Below are 10,000 nucleotides of genomic sequence, written 5' to 3'. Positions count from 1 at the left end.
CCGACAGCGTCGCCACCCCCGGGCCCTCTCCGAGTCCGGGTTCGGGAATATTAACCCGATTCCCTTTCGACGGGAGGCCGGCCGCTTTTTTTTTGTTTGGGCTTTTGATTCGATTCGATTCGATTCGCTTTCCTTTCACTTTCATAACGGATCCGGCGCCTTTCGGGAAGACTTTCGCCCGCGTCTTAGGACCGACTGACCCGTGCTCGACCGCCGTTGGCACGGAACCCTTCTCCACTTCGGTCTTCGAAGGTCTCGTTCGAATATTTGCTACTACCACCGAGATCTGCACCCGCGGTCGGCTCCACCCGGGCTCGCGCCCTAGGCTTCCGTGCTCGCCGCGGCGCCCTCCTACTCGTCGCGGCATCGTTTCGGCGCGAAAGTTCATCGCTCCTCGCCGCGACGGTCCGGCATCGGTCCGTCGCTCCAGCGCCATCCATTTTCGGGGCCGGTCGATTCGGCAGGTGAGTTGTTACACACTCCTTAGCGGATTCCGACTTCCGTGGCCACCGTCCTGCTGTCTATATCGACCGACACCCTTTCGGGGATCTCATGGGCGTCGCGTTAGGCACCTTAGCCGGACGTTTGGTTCATCCCACAGCGCCAGTTCTGCTTACCAAAAGTGGCCCACTTGGCACTCGCATTCGAGGTGACCAACCGCCCAGCGAAGCGTGCTGGCGGCGGCGGCCGGATGGGTCGGCTCCGTCGTTCGGGAGAGTCGGCCCGTTCCACCCGTTCCGAGTTCGAGAGTAGGTCGAGGCCGTGAACGGCCCCGGGGCCTCCAATCGTTCGCTTTACCGGATGGAATTGCGACGATCGAGCGCCAGCTATCCTGAGGGAAACTTCGGAGGGAACCAGCTACTAGACGGCTCGATTGGTCTTTCGCCCCTACACCCGGTTCCGACGATCGATTTGCACGTCAGAGGCGCTTCGGACTTCCACCAGAGTTTCCTCTGGCTTCATCCCGACCGGGCGTGGATCGCCATCTTTCGGGTCCCTGGTCGCTCGCTACGCCAGAGTCGGCCGAGTCGTACTCGGAAAAAGGGGAAACCGACCCGGGGGTGATGCGCCCGCGCGCAGCGCCTAAACTCGACGACAAAATAGGACTAGTTCAAGCCGCGGGATCTCACCGATGGGCGGAAGGAGGATATGGAAGCTGGCGCCCGGCAATTCCCCTTTTTGGAAGATGCGCCGGTCCCCTCTCGGGGAGGAGGGAAAAACAACCGCACGTCAGCCACGAGCCTTCCCTCTCCTATCTCTCTCGGGAAGAGAGAAAAAAGGAAAAGTTGCGGGCACCGCAGCAGCGACGGCGGAAGGCCGAAAACGCCGCGCCGGCGGGATCGGGCACGGCTCGGAGGCGGGTGAGGCGAGGAGAAGACGACGGCACGAGACCGACGACACCCCCCGACGACCCCCGGACGACTTTGCCACGACACCTCTCCCGATCGACGCCCTCCTACACGCTCTCTCGCTTTCGCTTCGCCTTCGGGGTTAGTCAGAGGTGGCCCCTACGACTCGCGAACGGCCAGGACTCCTCGGTCCGTGTTTCAAGACGGGTCGGGTGGGTTGCCGATGCACGTCGCTGACCCGGGGTGGCGGGCGGCTCGAGTAAAAAAGCGTCGCCGAGCGACCTCTCCGGAAACGGAAACGGGCGCGGGCGGGGTTGCCCCCGACAAGAACCCGAAACGTCGGCGAGGTGCGTGACGGCGAGGCCGCGCCAGTCCTATCCCGCCTCTCATCGCGCACGCGCCCGAGACGGTGGGGCGCCTAAGGAGCGACACACAGAGTGCGTCGCCCGCACGCGACTTCCGGCGGGATCAAAACGGACCGGCTGCCACGTGTAACGGATCGTGTCAGATTTCCTCCGTTCCCGGCAGAAAGGGGCAGTTACGTTCGCGGGCCCGACGGCCGGTGGCCCCCGACTTCACAAGGTGGGAAGACGGGGGTTTTCAGGGTGATGAAACGCCTGCCGCCTACGGAAAAAAACCCGCGTGTTCGACCTGCACGCCGGGAACGGGTCGCGACGACGGACCGGAGGGGAAGTGCGTCCGGTGCCGGCCGCGCGGAGGTCGCGCCGAAGCGCCCGCGCCATGATTACGCCGAGCGATGAGAAGGGGACGGGTGCAGCGGAGTCGCGCGCGGAGGGAGCAGGAGGAAAGAAGAAGCGGCGGCGACGGATGCGGCGGGTTAGGGCCCGGCGGCAGCAGCGATCGAGAGGACGAGTCCCCTCCGTCGCAGCCAACCGACGCAGCCACCTACCGACGCCGCGGTCGTCACCACGTTTCCCTTCCCGCTATCCACGCGGCCCGTCTCCTTCGTCGGCGACGCGGGCACAAAAGCTGGCCCGCGGAGAACGAGTTCCCCGCGGACACGACGAACGACGACCTGTGCCGCGACGGCCTCTCTTTCAAGAACACACATCGAGTTTGGGCTCGAGCCTAGGCAGCACCGGACTGAGTCCCCCCGCGATCGCGGTGAGCGGTCCCACCCGTTTACCCCTGGGCGGTTTCACGTTCTCTTGAACTCTCTCTCCAAAGTTCTTTTCAACTTTCCTCACGGTACTTGTCGACTATCGGACTCGTCCCGGTATTTAGCCTTGGATGGAGCTTACCACCCGATTTGGGCTGCGTTCCCAAGCAACCCGACTCTCGGATCGAAGGCCGTCGCTCGCCGTCCGCACCGAATGGGCCTGGCACCCGCCGCGGGCGGCCCCGATCGAGGGAACTCCGAACTATGCGAGACGAAAACGAACGGCTGCCTTCGACCCATGCGCCACACGTCCCGAAGCCTTTAACTTGCGACGGGATTCGGCGTTGGGCTTCTCCCGGTTCACTCGCCGTTACTAAGGGAATCCCGGTTGGTTTCTTTTCCTCCGCTTAGCGATATGCTTAAGTTCAGCGGGTCGTCTCGTCCGAGCCGAGGGCGGCGGTTTTTAGTAGAGTGTGGTGTTTGGAGGAGAGGAATCTCGATCGGTACCCTCCGTGTGACGACGGCTGGCCGATATAGCGCCCGTCCGACCGAAAATGAAGAAGCCAACAATTAAAAAAAAAGCGTGGGTCCTCCCCATCCGACGTTGCCTACGACGCGGCCACCTTTTTACGGTGCGACGGCCGTGCTCGTCGCGCTGCTCGAGGCGTCGCTGAGAGACACCTTCATGAGGCAGAGAGCGAGACGAGCAGGCGGCGCTTACGTCGGCAGTCGGTTAGGTCGGTGCTTTTTTTTTTGTTTTGTTCTCCCTTCGGCTGCTTTCGGACAGACTCCTCCTGCTCCTCCTCCACAGTGTTTCTTCACGCGGTCGAAAAGGGAAAAGACTCCGCGGTCTGCCAGCGGGAGACGAAGGAGGAGGCCGGAGAGGGTTTTAAAAAAAAAAAAGACATTGAAAGGAGTCAATTCTTTTTTTATTTTTCTTCCCCCTCGTCACTCGCTCCTGCGACGTCCCGGTTACCACCGTGCCGAGGACCGGGCGGGCACGGGGACGGCAAGATGTCGTTTCGTTAACGGAGAAAGACATGTAACGTTCCGCCTCTCGACCGGACGTGGCCCCGAGACAAGGGATCTCGGGGCCGCAATGTGCGTTCGAGGTGTCGATGTTCACTGAGTCCTGCAATTCGCATCAGTTCTCGCGGCTGGCCGCGCTCTTCATCGACGGACGAGCCGAGTGATCCCCCGTCCAGGGTTCAGCACTTGGGTTTTTTATATTAGTTTTTGTTTATATAGATTTAGTAGTGTGCGAGGAGGTCTGTGCGAGGAGGCGTGACGGCATTGCAATGTCGCGAGTAGTTTGTTTTTAGCTAGCGGCGGTGGCACAGCGGCTGCAAAAAAAACAAAAAACGATAAAGCGGCGACAAGGCAAAGAAGAAGCGGCCATCACTTGCGGTGGGCGAAAAAACAAACAGGTGGTAAGACGCGGAAGCAAGCAAGAAGAGCTGGGGCTTTAAAAACCTCCGCGTCACCACAAATCTATCTCTCGCTCCGCCTTTTATAGGTTTGTTTGCGCGCATTCGAGGCGTTGACGCCGACAGACAGAGGAGGTAGGCCGGAAAACAACAAACCAGTCTCGAACGGGAAAACGGTAATGATCCTTCCGCAGGTTCACCTACGGAAACCTTGTTACGACTTTTACTTCCTCTAAACGATCGGGTTCGGTCGTCTTCTCCAGGCATCGAACGCCGAGGCGTAGATGCACGAGTGTCGTGACGGACACGTCGCGCACTGCCCGGCGGCGTCGTCGGCCAGATCCGAGGACCTCACCGGACCGTTCGATCGGTAGTAGCGACGGGCGGTGTGTACAAAGGGCAGGGACGTGATCGACGCGGGCTGTTGACCCGCGCCTACCGGGAATTCCTCGTTCACGGGGTTGGTTACAGGCCCCGATCCCTATCACGGGAGGTGGTTCAGAGGTTTCCCAACCCTCTCGGGCCGGGGCGAAGTCCCCGCTGATACCTCCAGTGTAGCGCGCGTGCGGCCCCGGACATCTAAGGGCATCACAGACCTGTTATCGCTCCGCCTCGTGTGGCTTTCTGCCACCCGTCCCTCTAAGAAGTGCGTGAGAAAACCGACCCGGACCCGAGCGCCACGGAGGACGCCGAGCCCGCCGTAAAAATCACTGACATCGGCGCACTAGTTAGCAGGCCGGAGTCTCGTTCGTTATCGGAATCAACCAGACGGATCGCTCCACCAACTAAGAACGGCCATGCACCACCACCCACCGAATCGAGAAAGAGCTATCGATCTGTCAATCCTACCGGTGTCCGGACCGGGTGAGTTTTCCCGTGTTGAGTCAAATTAAGCCGCAGGCTCCACTCCTGGTGGTGCCCTTCCGTCAATTCCTTTAAGTTTCAGCTTTGCAACCATACTCCCCCCGGAACCGAACTCTGGTTTCCCGCAGGCTACCCCGCCGGGTCATGGAAGCGAACGCCGGCGGATCGCCGGTCGGCATCGTTTACGGTCGGAACTACGACGGTATCTGATCGTCTTCGAACCTCCGACTTTCGCTCTTGATCGAGGAAAACGTGCTTGCCACACGCCATCGCTGCAGTTCGTCTTGCGACGATCCAAGAATTTCACCTCTAACGTCGCAATACGAGTGGCCCCGACCGCTCCCTTCGATCATTGCCTCGCCGTAGACGGAGACCGACAGACGTAGACGAGGCCCTCTTCCATCATTCCATGCTTATCGTATGCAAGCTTGAACAGCCCGCTCTGAGCACTCTAATTTTTTCAAAGTGAACGTACCGGCCGCCGCGGACACTCGGTTAAGAGCACCCTTGGAGGAGAAACCGCCGACCGCAACACGCGCGCAGACAAGACACGAAGCAGGGACTCGGAGCGGACCGGGGGGTTCAAAAAAAAAGAGGAACGCGCGGAAAGGGAGAGGGAGAGAAGCGCGGGGGTCAGAGTGCGGGGATTGCGAATGAACACACCCAAACACACACACGTAGCACCCCCCCCGTTAGACTACTCCCGGAACCGAACCGACGACCACTTGTTTTTTTTTTTTCCCGGATCCCGATCACGACCTCCTCGTCCACCTCGCCGGCAGGACCCGCGTGGCGGGTATGCTAGCCGGTTGACACCGGCGGAAAGGCCAGGGAATGCGAACGGACGACCAAAGTCAACGACGGACGATGGCGCCGCCGCCCCCGGGGCCGCTTGCGCGACCACGAACCCGAGTTCGGACTACGAGCTTTTTAACCGCAAACAACTTTAATATACGCTACCGGAGCTGGAATTACCGCGGCTGCTGGCACCAGACTTGCCCTCCGGTTGGTCCTCGTTAACGGATTTGAAGTGTACTCATTCCGATCGCGGTGGCCTCGACAGAGTCCCGCGTCGTTATTTTTCGTCACTACCTCCCCGTGCCGGGAGTGGGTAATTTGCGCGCCTGCTGCCTTCCTTGGATGTGGTAGCCGTTTCGCATGCTCCCTCTCCGGAATCGAACCCCGATTCCCCGTTACCCGTAGTAACCACGGTAGGCACTTAACCGACCGTCGACAGTTGATAGGGCGGACCCTCGAGAGACCCGTCGCCGGGCGTGAAAGCTCGTGCGATCGACCAGTGAGTTATCCAGAGTCACCAAAGCGGAGCGCGCCGCCCTATGAGCCCCGCCACCGAACGGACCCGCGAGCGGGAACGCCGACGACGGGAGGGACGGAATGACGCGCATCGGTCTCAGTCTAATATGTAGCGCCGCGACCCGGAACGGCCGACGCGGGTGCCAGCGCGCGAGGCGTGGCGACGACGGCGCGCCGACCGATTCGCGGCCTGTGTCACATGTATTAGCTCTAGAAATTGGCCACAGTTATCCATCGCCTCCGAGGAGGAATACGGTCCCGAGGATTAGGTCCGGTTCCTGAGCCATTCGCGGTTTCGCCCGTTCTAATGCGTGGCGTGAACTTACACTTGCATGGCTTAAGCTTTGAGACAAGCATATGACTAGTCATGGCAGGATCAACCAGGTATCGTTGGAATTTGGGACTTTGTTTCGACAGAACGACAAGACCGACCGACCGACCGACCGACATAAGACAGACAACTACAACGACGGGCACGTGTTTATTTGTTTTTCGAGGAGGTTCGCCGTCAGTAGAAGCGCGCTGCCCGCGCTGATGGCCTCTTTTTTGTTTCTCCCTGACTTGGACCGAGACCGAGACTCAAAGAACGAAAGCGACCAACGTCGACAACAACAACGACAACGGCACCCTTGACAGCGATACATACGACAAACTACAAGCAGCACGACGGCAGTGCACACGGACATCGAGGGTCAAGGTGCAGACTGAACTCGCCGAGGTCGTCGTCATCGTGGTCGCCATCGATTCCGTCTCTTCGTCGTCGTCGTCAACAGTCCACGTCACAGCCGGCCGAGAAGAGAGAACAGACGACAGCGTCGACAACAACAACATCGACAACGGCACCCTTGACAGCGATACATACGACAAACGACAAACAGCACGACGGCAGTGCAACACGGACATCGGAGGTCAAGGTGCAGACTGGAATCGTCGAGGTCGTCGTCATCGTGGTCGCCATCGATGCCGTCTCGTCGTCGTCGTCGTCGTCTTCGTCGTCGTCGTCGTCATCAACGTACCAACCGACCGAGGACGAGAGAGCAAGCAACAACGTCGACAACAACAACGACAACGGCACCCTTGACAGCGATACATACGACAAACGACAAACAGCACGACGGCAGTGCACACGGACATCGGAGGTCAAGGTGCAGACTGAACTCGTCGAGGTCGTCGTCATCGTGGTCGCCATCGATGCCGTCTCGTCGTCCGCGTCGTCTCCGTCCGTCCGTCGTCGTCGTCGCCAACGTCAACGTCAACATCACAGCCGTCATCGGGGAGGAGCTGGACCAGGGCAGCGGCGGCGTAAATTTTCCCGTCACCTTCGTCGTCGCCTTCGTCGACCGACCGACCGACCGGCGTCGTGTTCGTGCTCGGAAAACCGAGGAGAGACAACGTGCACATGGCGCGTTCTCGCAAGCGGCTCCTCGGTCCGATTTTTTTGGGCGGCTTTTTCGAGCTTTTTTTTTTTTCTCACCCTTTCGTCCGTGCGACGGCGAACGTTAGGGGAAAAAAAAAAAAAAAAAAAACGACAACAACGCGGCGGACCGGGCGAACAACATCGTCGACACACACGACATTGACGACCGGTCCCCCTTTTCACAATCGCATCGAGATAAAAACGAACGAGTCCGATTCGAGCACCGAGTCGCGAGCGGGAGGACTGTCGGTGCAAGTATCGATCACTGACGTGAGCGCTTCGCCGGACAGAGGATGGCTCATCCGGCAGCCGTGCAAATCGACGGTATGGGAAGAACGAACAAGAAGAGCAACGACTTGATCGGCGGCTTGGGAACTGCGGACGGTGAAAACGGGTTAATCGACTGCGACCACGACTGCTCGATCGATCTTCTTTGGCGCTAACAAAGGTGGAGGTGGCGCAAGAAGGGACTAGCGCTATCACCGTCCACGTATCAGAAGATGCGGCGGCAGACGTCGACGCTTATGCGTTGTCGGACGAGAAGTCGCTGCAGCACGTGTACCGCGAGCGGGACGTCCAAGGTTTTGCCAGACGGAAAGAAATCGGGTGTCAGCGAACGTTCACACGGCTGTGAGATCGGACGCTGACAGGAGTAGGAGGCGGCAGGCAGGCGGCGGTTACGGCGGCGGCGCCTGCTGCTGCTCATCCTCCTGTTTGCTGCGGCGACTTCCAGGACGGGAGAGCATCGAACAACGTACGTATGGTTACAAGGGGATCAGGATCTACATAGTGCATCCCCCGCGGCTATTTTTGTTTGTTTGTTCGCTCGTTCGTTAATTCGTTCGTTCGTTCGTTCGTTCGTTACAATGTACGTTTTTCCGTTCGACGGCGGCAGAGAGCGGCGGCGTTTCTCCCTAATCCGGAGGATTTATCGGTCGCACAGCGATGGGTCGTTCGGCCGATCATCGAAAGATTCGCAGGTAGTGGTTGAATGGCAGAACGGCAGCAACAACAGCGGCGGCTGAGAGCGGCGAACGCTGAGGCGGAAGCAGAAGCTGCAGCAAACGTATCGGCTAAACATGGTGGACATAGATATGGCTGACGACGCGGGTACCACGACGACTATGGAACCAGGAAAAGGAGCCGTTAGTTGTTCCAACATATCGTTCGACACGTCGAGCAGCCCTAGGTCCACGGAGAAGCACACACACGTACCACGTATTATAACCTAACGACGATGAGCGGGCGCACGGTTGGCAGGAACGAAGGCGGCGGATCAAAACAAGTTGGAGCGCGGGGCGACAGCGATAACGGTGACAGCCCTAGGCGGCGGAGATGCCACTTTCTGACGCCTTTGCGACAAGCCCGTAGAGACGTTCCGGACCACCACGAGGCAAAGAGTCGCTGCTCCGACGAACCGACACACCAAAGTGTGCTTCCTACCGAACATGTTTTATAAAACTTTCAAACTGGAAAACCCCAGAAATGGTGTTGGTATTTGTCCAGACCCACCTCCGACACCTGAAAATGGTGGTCAAAAAAAACGTCGATTATACGAAGCGACATTTCTGGTCGGCGATTTTCCAGTTTTACGCCTACTGCCACATGGGGATGTCGGTAGGCGTCGCAAAGTGCCTTCTCGTAGGCTAGGCACACCAGGACTTTGTCATTTTTTTCCCCCTCGACATTCCTGGTCCGGTCTATTCCGATTTTACACCTACCGCCATGTGGGGGTGGCAGTAGGCGTCGAAAAGTGCCTTCTCGACCGCTAGCGACACCACTACTTTATCGAGCTCTGGAGGCCCGCACACCGACCCGGGGGCCGCGGAGTCGACCCCGGGGGCCTCCGCCTCTCGCCGCCGCTCACTTGGACGCCTTCCGCAACCTGTGGTCCCGCTCGGGGCCGCCGGGAGCCTCGCCGACCTGACCGGTGTCGGTAGGCGTCTGGAAGCGCCCGGCCGACCTGGACGAGGTCCCCCTGGCCCCCGGGGGACACCCCTTAGTTGGATGGGGGTGCTGTCCCGGGCACACATGCAACCCGCGGCCGCCTACCGACAGCCCCCGTCGCTCGATCGCTACTCCTTTCCAACATATGTCGGAGAAGCCGGGCGGTTGTGAAACCCCAGAAATGGTGTTGGTATTCGTCCAGACCCACCTCCGACACCTGAAAATGGTGGTCAAAAAAAACGTCGATTATACGAAGCGACATTTCTGGTCGGCGATTTTCCAGTTTTGCGCCTACCGCCATGTGGGGGTGGCAGTAGGCGTCGAAAAGTGCCTTCTCGACCGCTAGCGACACCACTACTTTATCGAGCTCTGGAGGCCCGCACACCGACCCGGGGGCCGCGGAGTCGACCCCGGGGGCCTCCGCCTCTCGCCGCCGCTCACTTGGACGCCTTCCGCAACCTGTGGTCCCGCTCGGGGCCGCCGGGAGCCTCGCCGACCTGACCGGTGTCGGTAGGCGTCTGGAAGCGCCCGGCCGACCTGGACGAGGTCCCCCTGGCCCCCG

The 10,000-nt window shown here is 59.8% G+C and overlaps 1 non-coding gene and 2 pseudogenes across 1 annotated transcript; all 3 read right to left on the bottom strand.

The window, feature by feature from the left end:
- LOC145273220 (large subunit ribosomal RNA) overlaps positions 1-2,925 on the bottom strand; it is a 5,391-nt pseudogene extending 2,466 nt beyond the window's left edge.
- Positions 2,926-3,520: 595 nt separating this feature from the next.
- On the bottom strand, positions 3,521-3,678 carry LOC145273291 (5.8S ribosomal RNA). The gene has a single exon (XR_013866288.1). It is a non-coding gene; the product is annotated as a 5.8S ribosomal RNA (ribosomal RNA).
- Positions 3,679-4,073: 395 nt separating this feature from the next.
- On the bottom strand, positions 4,074-6,461 carry LOC145273546 (small subunit ribosomal RNA; annotated as a pseudogene).
- Positions 6,462-10,000: the final 3,539 nt, after the last annotated feature.

The sequence above is a fragment of the Euprymna scolopes genome, unplaced genomic scaffold, assembly GCF_053919585.1.
Source record: "Euprymna scolopes isolate OS-2025 unplaced genomic scaffold, ASM5391958v1 sca1, whole genome shotgun sequence".
Lineage (NCBI taxonomy): Eukaryota > Metazoa > Mollusca > Cephalopoda > Sepiida > Sepiolidae > Euprymna > Euprymna scolopes.
The sequence above is the reverse complement of the archived record's forward strand: the minus strand, read 5'-3'. Positions and strand labels throughout refer to the sequence as shown.